General features: G+C 37.9%; 1 protein-coding gene and 1 pseudogene across 2 annotated transcripts in view; one reads left to right on the top strand and one right to left on the bottom strand.

Moving 5' to 3' along the window:
- NR6A1 (nuclear receptor subfamily 6 group A member 1) overlaps positions 1-20,411 on the top strand; it is a 198,585-nt gene that overhangs the window by 5,599 nt on the left and 172,575 nt on the right. The window lies entirely within an intron of this gene.
- On the bottom strand, positions 7,374-7,459 carry LOC123823627 (annotated as a pseudogene).

The raw sequence follows: 20,411 nt of genomic DNA, 5'->3' as shown, positions 1-20,411 counted from the left end.
TTTAAAATTTAACTTGAGGTAGGCAAACTGACCAAACTCTCTTGTCTAAGTAGAAAATTCCTGAATTTCTTTAAAAGTACATTTGTTGTTTTAAAAATTTTGGGAATGTTTTAATAATTGACAATCACTGTTTCAAGAGAAGACATCCTACTTATAAATTCGCAGGAAGCATTCTTTTGAATTTCCTTAGGAGTGTGGAAGTTTGGGGAAAACAAAAGTTAGCCCTTATGCATTGTAACCATTTTCATTCAAGGCAGTTTGTGGTTTTCCCTGTCAGCATTATATAATAAGTTCACAAAAAGAACCACAAATTTTCCTGTCGTATACTAAATAAATGCTACAATTTGTTGTATAAAGTTAACTTTGAAAAGTATCTTCAACTTAATGAGGTCTTTGGATCCTAATTGCCAACTGTACACCTTTCAATTTGTTGACACTGGGAACCTATTCAAGCATAAACTACAGATGGCAGTAGTAGCATATTTTTGTATTTTCTGGAAGGATTCTTGCCTTTAAGTTGGTGTCAATTCTACCGGCACTGTTGATAAGTCAGCTGGTAAGTGTAATGTTTCCAAAATCAATTCCCTAGGCAGCAACATGTAATGTATTCTGGAAACAAATCCTGGCTGTTTGATTTGAAGATATACTCTGTGGGTGGTTCGAACCAGAATAGTGACTTTTCTTTCGTTGTCACAGTGAGACATTATAAGAAGAATTTGGTAATAGGGACAGAGGGAATTGTTTGCATAATAAGCTTTAGCTTATTGCAACTGTAGTGGTGGTGTCGAAGATACTTGCCTGAACAGCTATTTGCATTGGAAATTACTTATAATTCATTTAAAAATATACTCAAGAATTATATTTGAGACAGACATGCACTGCTAAATTCCTCACGTGGAAGAGGTAGATAGCCTTCTTGGCCTTTTATTTCTAACTTCTTATGTTTCATGGCATCATAGCATTTTAGATCTCTCTGTAAAAGCATTTCAGAGGTCTACAAGTGGGTTCTGCTGGCTTTGTCAATGCATCATTGTGGTGTCAAAATTCGTGTTCTTTATTTTTTTCTCTTAAACCATTGATTGAAGAAGGACATGATTGATTAAACAGATGTTTAAACGTCCGATGATAGTTCCTTGGAGTCTTAGTTTAAGACTGAGGAAACATTTCAGTAACAAATCTGTGCCAAAATGAAGGACAGACTGATTAAGTGAAGGAAGCTACTTAACCTATACCGAGTTTTCATTTAAAAAAGTAATTTTCAAGTGCTGCCCCAATATATTCAATAAAAAGAAAAACATTAATTTTATATAATTCATGTACTCATTTCAATCCTGAAGCTGTATTGTCTTGGAAGGGTTAAAAATTTGGCTTGATCTTTAAAAAAAAAAACCCTTATGTTGTACTGGATCAGATGCAGTGTTCTTTTTATCACAGGGCAACAAACTGTGGTAGTGCTCACTGCAGTCCTCGCCTTCATACATTTATATTAAAGAAAACATAAGTTAACTGCAGATTATGCAATGCAGTTTTTCCCGCACAAAAGAAGAAGGATGACACTACAATTCTGTGAAGCCTGCTTCCTTATCTTTTGCTTTTTAAATTTATAAATGATTAATGCAGTACTACTTAGTTGGATTGTATTATTTTCTTCCATTCATCGTTGATCATTCAGTACTGTATTATTTCAGACTTAATCTCTTCCCACTTATTGAGTCACTAAATTTGTTGTTTATTGTATTATTTAAACCAGTAGGTTTCATATTGTGGTCCATGAACCTCTGGGGATGTCCCTGAGACCCTATCAAGGAAGCTCTTGGGCTCAAAAGTATTTTTATAATAATACTGACATTATTTGCCTTTTTCACCATGTTGATATTTGCACTGATGTTGCAAAAACAGTGGTGAATAAAAACTGTTGGCACCTCAGCAGAAAAATAAGGAACCAAACTATAGCAGTGGTCTTACGTATTCTTCACCTCCACACACTTTTATTTAAAAAAGAAAGGCATTTTCACTTGAGAATGTCTTAGATGGAGGAGTAAGAATGATTACTTTAATTAAATTAATATTACTCAACCCTTGAGTATACTTGTTTTTTGACATTCTATGGCAGGTACACACATAGCATTTCTGTTGCGTACCAAAATAGAATCATTGTTTTAAGGAAAAGTGCTTGTGCAACTCATTATGTTGTGAGCTGAATTAGCTGCCCCCCCCAACACCATTTTACCTGGAAAGAACAGTAGATAAAACTATGGTTTATTCAGATTTGGGTATTTGGCAGATCGTTTTTTTGGAAAACAAACAGCGAGCCTGCAACTCCAAGGAAAATGGCCAATATTTGTTGCCAGTGAATAAAATTTGAGCTTTCAAGCAGCAGCAGAATTGTGGAAATCTTGTACCTGTCACTTTGAGTTTGATGGTGTCTCAATACTTAAAGCCTTTACTGACAAGACTGATGATGATTTTAACAACTCTGATTTTTTTGATATTGTGTGATTAAATGTCAGCATTTTAAAGAGCATCTTACTTCAGTGAGGGAATTATTTCGCAAATATCTGGTTATGTGATGTTACAAATCCTGCCTGGGCAAAAAATCTGTTCAAAATGTTATATAAAGCAATGGATTTTAATGTCACACAGTATACAAAGTTTACTGATGTGGGTTTAGATGTCAGGTTGAACTTAACCTTTAAGAAACCAGCACTTACTGAGTTTTGGTATATTACTAAAAAATCTACAGTTATTTTAATAAGCACATATTTCTTCCTTTTCCAAATATAAGTCTGTGTAAGGCCAGATTTTCTGCCTCTATACTTCAACAAAAGCAATATACAAGTATAACAACATACTGAATGCATATAGGAGAATCTAGCTGCCAGAATTAAGCCAGATGCTAGAGATAAGCAAAAGTGTAAAGTGCCACTCTTCACTGAATGTTTGTTTTGTTGGAAAATATAGTTAGTTTTCTTTTAGAATGTTATTTATGTTAATATGTAATGAGTTAATACCACTCAGACTAAAATGTGTGAGAAAAACCTCTGTTGTAAAGGACTCAACTTAAAATGTAAGAAAATGGTGACTTCACCAGATACTATTATTAGTATTCAATTACTTTGGGGTTTTCTTTCATTTCCTTCCCCCCTGCCCTCTGTAAAGGAACTACAGAGGGAAAAATTTTGAAAATGAGTGCATACCTTTTTTTTTTTTTGCTGAGACTAAATGAAGTGTGTTGTAGTTCACCCTCACTGAGTTCTCTGATAAGGCTTTGTTACCTGCTACTTGAAACCTGTTGCTTAACTGTTAGTTATCTTGTGGCAGAAATTTTCCAATAGAACCTGTTTCCCACAAAGGGTAGATTTGTAATTATGGAAATAAATCTGACAACACAAAAATACTTTCTTACTATTAAGAGTCATTGCTATAAAAATAATGAAATATGTAAGAGAGAAAAATTCTGCCTTGCTTTTCAAAACTTCCATCAAGAATAGTTTGCTTATTTGCTTTCAGTAGACGTTTTGATTTTCTTTGAGTCTTGTAAAGTTGCGATTGTCATTTTGTAGATGGTTTGCCATTTAACCTGATTTTCACTGAGGGAGGTGATAAGCAAGTCCATCTCGGAGAAGCAACTCCTCTTCTGGCTTAAGAATATCCTTTCCTAGTGTAAGTAACTTTTTAGTGTAAGTCAATTACTGTGCTGTTAAACAGTTAGGGATTTATTTCTTAGGATAGTTGCTAGGTAGAACTCACTCTGCAGAGAGATTGCTAGAAGAAATGTCACCTAACAATGTGAATAACAGAAAGGAGTTATTGGATCAGAATTTAAGATGAAGTTTGGTGGGTGATGAAAGATCAGTGAGATATTTGGGCTTCCTTCCTGAGAGCTCTGTAATTATCTTGATGTTCTTGGAGTGTCACGTAATGTACCCTTTAAAGCATTTTTGTATTCTGTAGGAGTTGCAATTTAGTCATAAGAAGAAACAGCCCTTTCCTTTTTCATCTTAATGCTTGGATTTTATTTTAGATTTCAGATGACGTCTTTGAGTGCATTCTTCATCAGTTGAGTTAAATCAATTGGTTTAAGTTTAAGCTTTAATTTCTAAACTCAATAACTGAGGCACATTTGTTTTTTTCTTCCATATTCTTGCTGTATTGTTGAAATCTAACCTGTCAGGAGACTTCCTTTCTAGCCTTACAACCCTCCCTCTAAAATGCACTTTTAGCAGGATAATAAACCACCTGGGGGAAACCCCCCACTGATATCTGTTTAGAGGGCTTTGTTTTTTGGAAGTGGCAGTAGCAGTCTCTGCCGGGGAGGAAGGATTTTTGTTAGGTGGTGTGAGAGGGAAAGAACGGGGACTCCGGAGTGTGGCAGAACAAAGATCACAGCTATGTGACTTTGTCACTTGACTTCTCTGAACTTTAGTGTTCTCATTTAATAATAGCAGCTAACATTTATATAGTGCGTGTTGTATATAATATTCTAAGCACCTTATATGTATTAACTCACGTTATCTTCATAACCCTATGCAGTAGGTGTTTTATTATCATCTCCATTTTACAGATGTGAAAACTGAAGACCACAGAAGTTAAACCCCAGATTTCACAGCAACAGCATTAATAATTTGATTCCTAGATTTTACTCCCCCCCCCCCCCCAATGTTTCTGAAATTTACTTCAGGGTTGCTAGGATTAGTGACAAAGCCTGCAAAGTGCCAAGCATAGTGTCCGCCCCAAAGCAAGCATTTGTTAATCTAGGCCATTTCCAGTTGTTGAGGAGGCCCAGAAATCAACTGCCTGTAGATTAGAGGCAACAAAGATCCACTCTTAAAGTTGCAGGTGACTTTTCTTTTATGTTGGATTTAATAAGCCAACCAGAAAACAAGTGACCAGAAAACAGTTTCACAGAATCAGGGACAATCCTTGGTGAATCTAAGGGGTGCTAAGGAAGAAAGGGGTTTGAGCTACTCAAGGAAGGGTTGCCATATCTTGTTTGTGTATCCTCAGCACTAAGCACAAGGATTTGGTGTTTCATGAATGTCGAATGAATGAAAGAAAGGAATCTGAGTCCTTTGCTGGTAGTCAGAGGAAGTTTACAAAATGCTGTAAGGGAAGGGAATGTGTTTTTCAGTTATTTTAGGTAATTGGGGCCAGTATATAAGTCAAGAGCGTTGAAGCTAAATCCAAGGTTTTATGGGTTCTGCTGGAATTAGGTGTAGTTTCTGTTCAGAAATGTGACTCTCCTTGTAACTCAAGTGATGAGATACAGCAGATACAAACGTGCTTGACTGCTTTGGGAAATGCAGTTGAGGAAAAGATGGCCTTTGTCTCTTGTACCCTTTTTCCCCCTGCCACACAAAAGCTGGCTATATGAAAGAGAGGAGAACCAATCCTGGAAAGTTGTTGTGACTCTTTGAAAATGGAACTGTAAGACCGAGTTGTCCAAAGCTTGTAAAATACAGAAAGTGATTTCCTGGCAAAGAGAGAGTAAGAAAGGTGTGGCAGTGGGGGTTACTAGATTATGGTAGCAATGTAGCCTGAGTAGGAAAAGATTTTGGGAAGGAGATCCAGGAAACAGTTGACGGCCTTCGTTTTGCCCAGGTTCTGATTTTAGCTCAGTTTAAAAAGGCGCATCTCTGTGGGCCCACCTATAAAATGAAGGAGCCATATTAGATAATTCCTGAAGAGATTTTTTCCAGCTGGATGATGGAATGAGCTGGTAAAACAGGAAAATGCAATTTAGGGAAGCCCTGACGGAAGCACATAACTGCGGTGCTGACAGCCAGGTTCTCTAGGATGGTTCTGGCTTCAGGTACTGTTGCGTCATCCCTCCGAGAACATTGACACTGCTGCCCTGTTTTGATTTTAGAGCCCCTGGCTGTTTTAAAGTTTGTAGGGTCACATGCTTTACATGTAAATTCCATTCTCCAGGTTCACTTTATAGAAATGTTTGCAGCTAAAGGTCCAGTGTTTTGATAATTGACAATGCAAATTTGAAATTAGATGTAGTTTTTAATTTTTTTTAACGTGATAACTTTCTTCCCATTTATAACCCCTTTATGGCACACTTTCTCGTTTGTAAGTCGTTTAATTACTGAGTCAAACCAGTAGTTAATTTGAGAGTTTTCCCTCATTCCTTGTGAAAGGATTTTTATCTGCAAAACTCATTCAACATTGAGAAGAGTTCTATCCTCTTAAGATTAAATGCCACATTTGAGAATGTGGATTTATTAAGGAAAAGGGCAAAAACCTCTTGAAATGCTGTTGGTCTGTAAAAAGGGAACCCAGCAGGAAAGGAGTGGCAGCGCATGGGGGAGGGGTTTATGGGGGGGGGGCAACAAGGGAGCTGCAGTTGAAATATTCATCAATCATTTTACTGGCACCAGGAAACCAATCAGCCTTTTAGAGGAGAGAACTTAATCAATCACCTAATGTGGGAAATTACAATTGCTTTCCTACAAAAAATATTTCCTTACTTGCTGACAGATCAAATCTGAAAGATAGTTGGGCTGGCTGGAATTCTGATGGCAAGCAGTTACTGGAAGTAGTACTGTGATGAAGAAATGCATTTAACTTTTGAAGATAAAACTTTTTATTTGCTTTGAGCCTTTTCAAAATCTTTCAGAGTAAGTTTGATTTTCATGTAGTGTGCTCATTAATAAAAAACAGTTACTGAGCATTTATTGGTAATGTGAAATATGTGAAGCACTGTACATGTATTCTCCAAAGCTAGTTTTCATGAGCATAGATGGGGCTCCAGGCTAGAGAAGACCCAGCGCTTCCAGTGCCTCGTTTATAAAGCAGCTTCAGAGTCCTGTTGGAGGGACACAGCCAGGGGAACGCAGTTGGAGATGCTTGCATATAAATAAAAGCAGGAGGGAATTAGCTGTATCTTGTATTTAAATTTTAAATGGTGTGATCTCTCAGCCCTGTGCTTGAATTGCCTGTGGCCCGTAGGTCCTTAGGTGTCAACTGCTTAGGGAATCTAATGTTTTTAAAATTAGAAATACTTGGTCACTGTAGAAAATACAGAAAATTAAGGGGAAATTGCCTATATATAATCTTGCCTCCAAGTAGTTTTCATTCAAGTTTTCTTATGTTTTCTTCTGGACTTCAAATCCTACATTTTTTGCTTGTGATCATGTGCGTCACTGTTTTATGCTTTTTGTTTAAAACTTTATTTTTCTTATGTTAGGAACTTATTCAACATGAAATTATTTAAAATTTATAATAGCTATATGACAGCCCATTGTTTTTTATTATTGGACGTTGGGATAGTTTTTAGTTTCTTCCTGATAAAACAGTACTGCCCAGATCTTCTTGTGCTTTCTTTTATTTTTGGCTTATTTTGGAGGGATGGTTTTTATTTTTTCTCATTTTTAAAATTATTTTTTTCAATTGGCAACAATCATGCCTCAGATAAACCTCATTGACTACAGTACTGCCCCTGCGCAAAGATGCTTCATGCTTTGTAGAAGTACTTACGTACCTTTGCCAACAACCATTTTAATTTACGCTAAGATTATCTTGTATAATAAAATCTAGGGTTGTCAGCAGCACTTACTTTTTACATAAATGCCTGGTACTTGAGATAGAATTGAGACACTGTGGTGGGCTATTTGCTCCATTCTCATTTTTGGAGGGAGAGAGACAGTCATTCTCAATGCCTTTTTTCCTCTGAATCTTTTAGATTTCTGGTACCGGGCCCCACACCCCCACCGCAGTATCTCTAGCCTAGTCAGAACAGTGCTTAGGGTCTCTTCTGTGGCTGCCTTCTCTGTATTACAGACTCTGGGAGAACGGGTGGTGAAGACACTCGAGCCTTCTCTGGTTGCCTCCAGAAATCGCAGGATGGTTTGTGAGTGTGTGTCTGTGTCACACAACTATATCATTTCCCTCTTGAAACTTCAGGGCACTAAGTCTGAAACTTACAACTGAATTTGATTAGAAATTAAGTGCATGAAGAGTGAAGTTAAAACTTATTCCTTTAGAAGTCTGAAGAATCTGCGTGGGTTCTCCAGTGGCTGACTTCGATGCTGACCCTGCACAGGGTTTGATAGTGAAGAGACCTAAATAAATATTAGGCTAATTTGAAAGTCATTCACAGTTTTTAACAAGGGTGGTTTCAGAATGGAAACTGGCTGTGTACAAATTTTAGATTAAATCATAAATCATATTTGTTGAAATTAAAAATAAAGAGTCTTTGAGTAATTTTGAAACTTTATGTTGATTGAGAGTAAACACGAATGAAGATCGTTTGCTCTGCTTCTTTGTGCTCACCACTGGTGGTCAGAGAAGTTGCAATTTGCCAAGACTCGGTTTTTATAATGCCCTTTAATAAGAAAGTGAATAAGCCAGCTGCTCTTTCCCTCAGCTATACCAATTGCAAACCTCCTCAAATCCTGGTTAGTAATTAAAAGCCTTGAGATGACCTTGAGTCTAACTGAACTACAAAAGCTGTCTTGAGTTAAATTTATAGCTTTTGTTGATTTCAAAAGAGGTTAGGTAGAATTGCATTCTATTTGCTAAAACATTAAGGGTAGCCTTGGGTGTACATTGAAGATCAGAGATAATTAAAGAGGCACTATTAAGTGCAAAAGAAACCCCTGAAATGGACTTTAAAAATTAAATTTGTCATCTCTTCATTAAGCATTTAAAATACATACTTGAAATTTTCTAAGGTCAGGTGGCATTTCCATTGTGTCAGTTTGCAATGTTCAGATTTGCTGAAAAGATCTCTTCCCCTGTCTTAACATCAAAGAGATTTTTGAAATCAATGAGGAATCACAGCAAATGTTCAATGCTTTTTAAAAGTACCAGTTTAGTTGGTTCTTAAAATATTTTACAGGAAAGGTAAGTTTGCTAGTAAAAGTTTTTGAGTATTCTCAGGCAGTGTAAAAGTAAAAATATTAATATTTTTAAAATGTTTTATGTATGGACTGTGTCATATGATCTGTGGAATAGAGAGTTTTTCTGCTTACCATGAAGGGCAGAATGTACTTTCAGTTGTTTAGAGATCCTTGAGATACTACTATCTGATTGACAGAAGGAAGCTTAATTGGTGCTGTATGAAAAGTCAGATTTTATGTGTCATTCGGTGGGGGAGATAGGTTATGTCTCCTAGCATCAGTATAAACGTGATGAATCCCTGAAGAGTCCATTAGTAAGGCAAATAGTTTGAGCAAGCACTTGTATCCTTATATATGGATCTTGTAGATTTTAGAATTATTTTCTTTTTTACATTTATTTAATGAAACTAGCCCAGACTTTGATAGGAATAATTGATCAGGAAATTGTATGCTTGTGTGCGTGCGTGTGCGTGTATGTGTGTGTGTAACCAACATGATGAAAGGAAGAAGTTGTAACATACAGCAGGGATTGCCAGTTTGGGACCCGTAAAAATGACAGGTTTCTCAAGAGATTTTAATTTTGCAATATTTGTTCTGAAATCATATATATAATAAGCTTGTCCAGGCTAAATAAAATAATATCTCTAAAATTTTGACTTTTGCCCTGACTGGTGTGGCTCAGTTGGTTGGGTGTTGTCCTGAAAAGCAAAAGGCTGCTGGTTGGATTCCCAGTCAGAGCACATGTCTAGGTTGTGGGGTGTGGCGTGCAGGAGAGGCAACCAATAGATGTTTCTTTCTCATACCCATGTTTCTCTCTCTGTCTCTCTCTCTTCCTTTCCCTCTCTCTAAAAATAAGTAAATAAAATAAAGTAAAATAAAAATTTGGCTTTTTCCTGAAATTACCCTATTTTAGTCGGTCAGTTCTATTCAACCTTGGAATAGCAAATACTCTGCTGTAGAGTGAATGGTTATTGTATTATGGCAGACAAAACTGCATTGATGGAGGTGGCAGTTACAAATTATTTGGGTAAATTGTTACTGTGTAGTGGTGACTAGGTGTGTTAGAGCATGAGCTTTAGAATTTGACTTGGTTTAAAATCCTTTCTCTCCTACTTTTGTGATTTTTTTGGTGTGAGGGGAAGGTGGTGGTGGTGAAAGGAGGAACAATCACCACGTAGAGACTCCTGGAGAATGAAGCGAGGTGGTGTGTGAAGAACCTAGAATGTCGCTGTGTTACATTTTAGGGAAGTTATTTAACAGTTCTCAATTTTCTGATCCGTGAGTGAGGTTACTGTCTCCTGGTTCATACACAAACAAGCCAGTTTACCCAAATCCAGGGCATTGAAGCTAGCTTGCCAAGTGTGTTTGGTGTGCCCAATATCCGGTTCAGCAGAATCAATTTGCCAAGTCTGAACTTGCAGAGTTTGTCGTCATGCTCCATCTCCTTCATTGCTATCCTGCCATCTCCCCCCTTTTCCTTCTCCCTCTTTTCCTGTACCCTGTCTCGTCCCCCTCCCCTGCAGCTCAGACCAGGCTGTATCTTCCTGCACTAGAGCTCCCTCTCTGCCCAGGCCCCCCGTTTGTAGCAGCACAGCACTGGGGTAGAGACAAATGAAACATTCTTGAAAATGCTGCTATCCTGTCATTCTTAATTTGGCAGGAATCTTTAAAAGTTAATTAAATTGCTCCATCAAAACAAATTATTGTGAACTCTCTAAGCAGTTAAAATAAAATTTTGATAAATTTAGAGAATTGGCTATTTGAAGATTTGGCCATTTCGTGAATTGACTTGGAGTTACCTCTCAGTTATGTTTGGAGAAATTAGGCAATGTATGTAAAATAAAGTACCTATTACTACACAGTAGTTGGATTTAACTAAAGTACTCAGTTCCTTTTTTCTAAGCACTTCTACTCAGGGAACTGGGAACTGTCCACACCTAAACCCCCAGGATTTTCTCACCTGTGGGCTCTAGCTGGGCAATAGGAAGTGATGAAGTGATCAAGGTTGTTTTATGGAACATTCATCACAGCACATGTGGCAAACACAAGGCCCATGGGCCAAATCCGGCCCTCCGCTTTGTTTTATCTGGCCTGGCACCTTGTTTTTACCTGGTGGCAGCACTGAGCTCCTTGCCCCTAGTTAAGGAGTAGTTCCAATTATACAGTCCCAAAATTACATTCAGCCCTTTGAAGGCAACTGCGACGCTGATGTGGCCCCCCGTGAAAATGAGTTTGACACCCCTGCATTACAACATTGTCAAATTTGCCCACATGAAATACCTTCTTTTAGCTTGGACATCTGTTATAAAATGGCCCTGCCTTTTTTGTTACCCTTTAGGTTCTGATTTCCCAGTGATTTAAGATATGTATCACTTTTCTGAAGTACTTTAGTATGTCCAGTCGCTTGTAACTAGAATTTTGAGCTTTAGGAGAGTAAACTGCTGCTTTATCAGAGTAAAAAAGCAAGGCCAGATCCCTGGAGGTTCTTGGTGGGAAGTATCACAACCAGAACAAATGCTCCTGTCTGTGACATACAGGAAGCCTGGCTTCCCCACCCCCCACCTCTCTGGAGGTCTCTAAAAGGCCTTCTGGTTATATCCTTAAAAGGGGAAGGGAACAAATGGTGAGTGCTCAGTGTGTGTCAGGCACTGTACCAAACTAATGTAATCCTTTCCACAACTTTTCTTTGATATGTGGTGATAGTCCCATATTACAGATGAGTTAACTGTGCCTTAGAGTTGAAGATAACTTACCACTATTTCACTAAACCAGTGTTTTTCAAACTTTTGCCTTTCCTATATCACCATCATGATTTTTGTCATTTCCTAACACATTGTTTATTTCACCTTTTAAATATTGGCTAGTTAGTTAATACTTTGCATCCCAACATTTATTTTAAAGGGAAATTTTATCATACTAAATGAAAAAAATTGCCATAAATAGAAGGTAACAGTAAAAATAAACTTAATAAAAATAATATTGTGTTAAATTCTAGCTAAGAGATTGTCTGCCAAAGCCTCTCTGGTCAGGTCTTCTTTAGGAAGGGTGATTAAGGAGCATTAAAGAGGTAATAGACAAACTAGCACCAAACAAGAGATTTTTCTTCTGATGTGATTAGAAGGATTGAAGGAGAATTGAAAAGGGAACGACTTTGGAATGTTTTAAAATGCTTTCTCTTTGCACTAGTTTAGTAAAATCTTCCAGTGGTCTCCTCACTTTAGGAAACACTGACACAGGTGATGGTGTGCTCATTTTCCACGTGAGGGAACTTGTTCCAAGTCGAATCACTAGTTTCACAGACCTTACTGTTCAGGCTGCCCTTCTCCTCCTCCTCCCTTTTTCTTCTCTCATTCCTCCCTTTTCATCATTCCTTTTGCCTCCCTCTTTCCTCCCCTTTTCTTTGTTCCTTCCCCATTTTCTAGGAGAATTCAGCTGACCCCGGAGTGGTGTAGAGGAGGAGATGTTTAGATGCATTTTTCTGATCCTCCCCACCCCATTCAACTACAGTGAGATAGGATTTTATCTTAAAGAAATCAGGTCTTTCTCCAAACATGACATTTCATGTTGCTTACTGAATTCTAGGAGTTGGGTGTAAAACATCCAGTAATTTTGTAGGTATTTGTATGCCTGCATATTTATTGAAACACCTTTAAAGACATTATAAACCTTTCTTTGCTTTCTAATTGGATACTATTATAAAAGCAAATTTGAAAAAGGAAATTGCCAGCAGTTTTTGAAACAGATTATCTTCAGTGCCATAAAAGGCAATTTCTTTGATTTTATTGTCTTTCAGTTTTATGATTTACATTTAAATAATTATAAATTTAATTAACATTTTATTGCATTATATTCCAGTGGAGATCATAGGAGTCTAGATTATAATTTGAATTTTAAAAATTCTATTATTTAAAAAGATGTGCATATTAATTTGATTTTTAATCTTTAAAACTTTCTGAATAGAAAAAACATTTTCTACTGTCATTTTTTTCTTACTTGATTTTGTATTGTGCCACTTGCTCTATAAAAATACATAAGGAGGAGTTTTGTAGTTCTCTTGTTTAACAAGTTTGTCCCACTATTACACTAGAAAAAGATTTCACTCTGAATTATTTTAAGTAACAGCATGTACAGTTCTTCATAGAAACATTTTGTGCTTGGAAAGAAATTATTAGGAATTTTCTTAGAAATCAGTTATGATAATATGCAGATCTAAAGATGGAAGAGTTCTTATTCAGGGAGTTTACTTTGCAAATTGATTTTCCTCTGTCTGTTTTATTGTATTTTGTGCTAGGCATATCTTTGAATATTTACCCTGGATTTTTTAAATATGTATTTTTAAATACTTTATTTATTTATTTTTAGGGAGAAGGGAAGGGAGGAAGAGAGGGAGGGAGAGAAACATCATGTGAGTGAGAAACATTGATCAGTTGCCTCTTGCATGTGCCCCTACTGGGGACCAAACCCTCAACCCAGGCATGTGCCCTAACTAGGGAGTCGAACCTGGTGATCTTTTGCTTTTTGGGATGATACCCAACCAACTGAGCCACAGTGGTCAGGATTACCACAATTCTTGATAAATCATCTTGTGAAATGTATTCTTAATGGGTTTCCTTTTTTAAAAAAATATATTTTATTGATAATGCTATTACAGTTGTCCCATTTTTTTCTTCCCTTTATTCCCCTCCACCGTGCATGCCACCTCCCACCATCATTCCCCACCTTAGTTCATATCCATGGGTTGTACACATAAATTCTTAGGCTTCTCCATTTCCCATACTATTCTCAGTTCCCCGGGTCTATTTTGTACCTACCACTTACGGTTCTTATTCCCTGTACCTTTTCCCCCATTTTCCCCTTCCCACTAATATGATCTCTATTTCTTTGATTCTGTTTCTGTTTTTGTTGTTTGCTTAGTTTGTTTCTGTTTTTAGGTTCAGTTGTTGATAGTTTTGAGTTTGTTGTCATTTTACTGTTCATATTTTTTATCATCTTTTTCATAAGTCCCTTTAATGTTTCATATAATAAGGACTTGGTAATGATGAACTCCTTTAACTTGATCTTATCTGGGAAGCACTTTATCTGCCCTCCCATTTTGAGTGTTAGCTTTGCTGGATAGAATGATTTTGGATGTAGGTCCTTGCCTTTCATGACTTGGAATACTTCTTTCCAGCCCCTTCTTACCTGCAAGATTTCCTTTGAGAAATCAGCTGATAGTCTTACGGGAACTCCTTTGTAGGTAAATGTCTCCTTTTCCCTTGCTGCTTTTAAGATTCCTTATCTTTAATCTTGGGTAATGTAATTATGATGTGCCTTGGTGTAGTATTTTCTTGGGTCCAAATTTTTTGGAACTCTGAGCTTCCTGGACTTCGTGAAAGTCTATTTCCTTTGCCAGATTAGGGGAGTTCTCCTTCATTATTTTTTCAAATAAGTTTTCAGTTTTTAGCTCTTCATCTTTTACTTCTGGCTCCCCTATGATTCAGAAGTTGGAACATTTAAAGTTGTCCCAGAGGTTCCTAAGCTTCACCTTGTTTTTTTGAATTCTTCATTCTGTTCTGGTTGAATGTTTATTTCTTCCTCCTGATCCAAATCATTGATTTGAGTCCTGGTTTTTTTCCCTTCACTGTTGATTCCTTGTACATTTTCCTTTGTTTCACATGGTATAGCCTTCATTTCTTCCTCTATTTTGAGACCATCCTCAACTATTTCTGTGAACATCTGATTACTAGTGTTTTGAACTCTGTATCTGATAGGTTGGCTATCTCATTATTGCCTAGTTCTATTTTTGGAACTTTGATTTGTTCTTTCATTTGGGCCATATTTTTTGTTTCCACTCGCCTGTTACTTAGTAAGGGGCGGAGCCTTAGGTATTTGCCAGGGTGGGGCAACCCAGGTTGCTGCATTGTGGTGCTGTATGTGGGGGAGGGGTCCGAGAGGGCATAGTGCCTCTCACTCAGCTCTGAGCTGGCTTTCAGTCACTTTCCCACTACCCACAAACAAATTGGGCCCTTCTGGTGCTGATTCCCGGGTGGGTGGTTTGTGTACATTATAGGAGGACCCTGTGGATCTCTCCAAAGAACTCTCCTGTGAGGATAGGAGTTTCTCCCACTGCCACAGCCCCCACAGGTTTTTCCAATCAGAGATTTTGAGGCTTTATTTCCTCGAGCTGGAACCCTGGGTTGCATGGTCCTTCTTGCTCCCCAGTTGTTCATCTTGGTTTATCCTCATGCAAATGTGGGGCCACCCAGCCTGCAAGCCACCACCTTGCCCACCTGGGTTCTCCAGCCGCTGCCTTGCTGCAAGTTCTCCCCCCAGCTTCCTGTCTTGCCCCTCCTACCTGTCTTGATGAATGTTTCTTTATTAACTCCTTGGTTGTCGAATTTCCATACAGTTTGATGTTCTGGTTATTTTTGTTTTTAAATTTGTTGTCCTTCTTTTGGTTGTGCAAGGAGGCAAAGTGTATCTACTTACACCTCCATCTTGGCCTAAATAAAGTCTTAATGGGTTTCCAATCCCAGGAGCCAGACTGATGTGTATGGTGTGCCAAACTTGGGTTCATTCATATCTTAATAAAATTTTTCTAATGCTTGGCATAAACCGAAATGTATAATTTACTGCTCTAAGACACTTTGAACCTCAGGTTTCAACCCAGAGCTTAGCCAAGGGTGAGATTTATCAGCATGCCTTGGTATAAAGTATATGTTCTGTCTAGAATTTTACCACTTAAATTGTAAGTCACAAACAAAAACTTAATTTCTTTCTTGTTTAGAGCATACATTGCACTATTTTTGTTCTTCCAGGGTTTGTCGGAAACTGATTTCTTAGCTGATTGTGATTTAGCAACTCTAGTCATATGCAAAATTAGCCTAATTAACACTTGGTCTCTGACCATTGTTTTCCTTTGAAAATTTTGTAGTTAAAAATTTAAGAAAAAAGAAAATTTTTCTTAAAGTGAAATTTACTATGTGCTGACTGTGTGCTTATTATATGCAGCAGTCTTATAGGGGGAGGTACATTATTACCACCATTTAGCAGATGAGAGAACTGAGTGACTTGGCCCAGTAAATGGGAGAGATGGGATTCAAATCCACGTGTCTCTGGACTCTAGGGCTCACACTCTTGGAATCTCAGCATCCGCTTCTGGTAGAGGAGGAGGATCCTAAGGGTTGTCTGTACTTTGAGGAGTCTAGTATTTAGAAGACTTGCTTTAATGGTAGATGCAAAATAAAGCCCAGCTTCAGAGTAATGTCTCCTCTAGTTTTAGGCATGGGAACAGGTGTGCTCTTTGGAAATTACTTGTTTAAAATTTGTAACTTTTTTCCTTAACTGATCATGATTTTCTTTAAAGATGTGTTAGAAAAGAACAAAGTACAAAAGCCAGTTTGTGGTGTTGGAGAGGAATGTTGTCGTGGGGTTTAGGACAGATCCTTGCCAACTGGGAGGCTGTGCTGGCCCTGGGCCTGTGACACACCAGCCGATATCTCTCTGTGGAATGGGAGGAAATGCTAATACTTAAATGCCTTTTAGGAAAGAGAAAGATAGCATTAGGCTACTTAAATACTTCAATATTTGGAACAAAATTAAAGTGAGTAACATTAACTATTTCAGTAAAAACATGAAAACTGTAATGTAGTAGGGACTGTAAGTAACTAGTTGTTTCCACAGTTTAAATTTGCAAGTCATCTTGTATTTCCATCAGCCTTGTTTACCCTACATGTGTGTGCTCCTCTCACCTGACAGTGTTAGCCAGTATTTGCTTTGAACATTACGATCATTTTGACTTACTCAGGAATGTGAGGCACATTCAGAGAGAGGATTGCTAACGTCAGATCAGAACAGCTGGATACCAAATAATGGTCTCTGCTTTGGAAGCATGACTCTCTCCATATTTCACTTAGTTTTGAGATAATAGGGAAGTAAGAATGCTACTCTAACATTATCTTTGTGCTAATGCTAATGTAGGATAATGCTATTGGGTTGGCCAAAAGGTCCATTTAGTTTTTTCCGTTAAATAAAAGACGGTTTTCATTTTCACCAGTAACTTTATTAATTTGGATATTTTGAGTATGTCAGCTATCTCCTGCTATTGGCTTCTAGTGGTAGAGGCCAGGGGTGCTACTAAACATCTTCCAGTGTATAAGACAGCCCCACAGCAAGGAATTATTTGGCCAAAATGTCAGTAGTACCAAGAAACTTCACAAACAACTCTTGACACGTTTTAATCAGTCACAGCATGTTCTCCATACACTGTATAAACCTTTCTTTGGGTTTCAGTTGTATTTTTACCTGTCTTGAAATAATAAAGCATAGTATTTCAAAAATGTTGCATATTCTCTTTCAGTATTAAAATGGCTGCACAAAAATTTACAAATTTGATCATTGTTTTTAATGTATGCTGATATGACAGCTGTCACAATACAAAACAAAATTGTTTTGAATGATGTTAAAGATAACTAAGCATTGCTAAGAGCCATGGTATGGAAAAAAAACAAAGTTTTTGGCCAACTCAGTAGAAAAAGAACTTTACCTCTAAGCTGATAGAACTTATAATAGATATCAAAGACTATAAGGAAGCATGTATTATATAAGTAGAGTATAGTCTTAGTAGGGCAGGGTAAACTAGTATCTGTAACTCTTAAACATGCCCTGATCATTTTATTTTTACTGGTCCAGTGATCTGAGTTCTGAATGGTTGACCCAGAGGTCAATTTTCACATGAATGCCGTAGCCTCATCAAGAAGCCAACTCTCTATAATAGCACTGAGTGATGACTTAATAAAAGCTCCTATTCCCTATGCTTGTGCAGAGTACAATTGCTTCTCCAGAGCTGTTGCAAAGTGGTTTACATTTTTAACTCAAGAAGTCTGTTTCAGCCCTGGCTGGCATAGCTCAGTGGATTGAGCGCGGGCTGGGAACCAAAGTGTCCCAGGTTCGATTCCCAGCCAGGGTACATTCCTGGGTTGCAGGCCATAACCCCCAGCAACCGCACATTGATGTTTCTCTCTCTCTCTCTCTCTCTCTCTCCCCCCCTCCCTCCCTCCCTTCCCTCTCTAAAAATAAATAAATAAAATCTTAAAAATTAAAAAAAGAAAAAGAAGTCTATTTCCTGACTTCTTGGAAACTTAAATTCATGGTTTGGAGGATGAAAATCAGAATGACCTTACCACTATGATAATAATGGCTAACCCTTATTGAATATTTACTGTGTGCCAGGTACTCTCTTGAGTGCTTTAAATTTTTAGAATTTCATTTAATCCTCTCAACAACCCTGTGCCTTTTAAGTATTATTGCTGTTCCCATTTTTGGGTTAGGAAAATGCCAAAGCCTTTAGGACCACGATTAGTGTTAAGTTACAGGGAGGTGCTGCAAATGTTACTCCCTTTACAGAATTTCTTTCTCCTGTAAAATGAGGGCTAGGGTGGGGTGGAAGAAATTTGGAATGATTTACAAGGTTTCTTCCAGTTAAAAAACAAACAAACAAAATCTTGACAGTCTCTTAAGGGTTCCTCAAAGGTTAACATTATGATTTGCACCCCTAGGACACAACTGCCTACTTTTGATAAACTCATAGACTTTAGAGCTGAAAGGAATACTGAGAACATTGGCCAGACTTTCTCCTTTTACTGGAGAGAAGATGGAGCACAGTAGATCACTCAGCATTGCACAGTTGGCTTATTACTTATTAGTGTAGTGGTCCCTTGATAACCACGGGAGATTGGTTCCAGGATTCCCCTTGGGTGCCAAAATCTGTGGCTGCCCAAGTCTCTTACATAGAATGGCATAATATATGCATATAACCTGTGTTTGTATATAGGGTAAGCCTACATATCACTTTATTTGCTTGGTGTCAGTATAGTGCTCGGTACAAATTTTGCTTTTTGGAACTCCTGGGATTTTTTGGTTTTTGGAATATTTTTGATCTTTGGTTGGTTGAATCCATGGATTCAATACTAGCAGATATGGAGCTTTGACTGCACCAGAGCAAAACTATGTTTAGGTAATTGCCTACCTTGTATATCATTTTATTGATATTTTACTATTAGGAAATTGCTTCAATACCAAAGTTGTCATAGACATTTTTATTTCTGTGTAAAGAATTAGAGTTTGGAAATAGGAATTTATGTATTACTCTTTTCAAGCTTCAGGAGGTGCCAGGGAGATGAAGATCACAAAAAGTAGCTCTTCATATATTGAATTTGTTTATTTCTGTAATTAACGCCAAGAATGTCATGCTCAAGAATTGAAGATGAGTTGCTAACAGAGGCTTTTTGAGTAGATTAGGAAATCTGAATCCCAGGAAGTGAGAGAAGAAAGGTAGCAGGGAGAACAGTCAGAATAATCGAAGATTCTGGGGTGGTGAGGAGGCTGGAACTAGGTCTGTGGCGATTTGAGGAAGAGTGAAAGTGCCTTGGTGAGTGATAAGATTGGTTGGGGTGAGGATTTGGGGGAGGATGGTGAAGTGGGGAGCCCAGGAGGAGCCCCTGGTAATCTCTGGTTTAGATGAGAGTTGGTGGTACTTGGAACCTGACTTGGGAACATAGAAGCAGGTTTCAAAGAGAAAATAATAGGTTCGATATGACATGTTGAATTTGTTGGAGCCTCTGTAGGATACACCTAGGAGATCTTGGCTGTAGGCCTTTGGATAGCTGGGTCTGTGATTTGGGAGGACAGTCTCATTTGGAATTGAAAGTTTGGGGGTCACCAGTTGGGAAAGCATAGGTGAGAAAACATGTGGGTAGCTAAAATGATCTCATCCCAGGATGGGAGGGTAGTGTGTGGGCTGGGGTAGGCCTTTCTTGTCCCCTTGATTTCATTTAGGGAAAGAACATGTCAGGTAAGACCTGTATAATCTTCATTTTTAGGTTATGACTGCATTTGGGGGAAATATTTGCCAACTGTGGGTAAGGACATTCAAAAGATACATGTGGCTTACTGAGTAGTATTATTGACTGTCTGTATTTACGTTCTCCCTTTCCTTCCTGACTGGTCTGATTCAAGTGCCACTAGTCCTCAAGTCTTTTCCAGTTCCCCCTAGGAAGAAGTAAGTGTTGTTTGGCCAGTGCTGCTAGTTCCTCTGTTAGGTCACTTAACTTCATAATTCCCGTATCCAGTCAGTTTTCCATTTTTCCTTTCAGGTTGTAAGGATCTACAGGTAGCCAGCTTTATTCATCTTTGTATCCCTTTTGTAATCTACCACAGTACATGCCCTATACGTTAAAAATGGTAGATAAATAGTTGTTGAACTTCATTTTAGGATGTAGGGAAGTTTAGCATCTAAGCAGAGGCAGGAGTTTATTCTACTCATAATCATTAAAAACATTTTAAAAAATTGAGTTAGAGAGAGGGGGGAACATTGATTTGTTGTTCACTTATTTATATATTTGTTGGCTGATCTTGCGTGTGCCCTGGCCAGGGATTAAACCCATAACCTTGGTGTATGGGGATGACACTGCCACCGACCGAGCTACCTGGCCAGGGCTCATGTTAATCATGTTTGTGGAGTGTCCTTTGTATGTAGTGTTAGAAATATATTGGTTAAACATGTTGGTTGTTGCCCTCCTAGCT

The sequence above is a fragment of the Phyllostomus hastatus genome, unplaced genomic scaffold (assembly GCF_019186645.2).
Source record: "Phyllostomus hastatus isolate PE091 unplaced genomic scaffold, TTU_PhHast_1.1 phas_contig_495, whole genome shotgun sequence".
NCBI classification, from domain to species: domain Eukaryota; kingdom Metazoa; phylum Chordata; class Mammalia; order Chiroptera; family Phyllostomidae; genus Phyllostomus; species Phyllostomus hastatus.
Note: the sequence above shows the minus strand (reverse complement) of the source record. Positions and strands in the feature narration are given on the sequence as shown.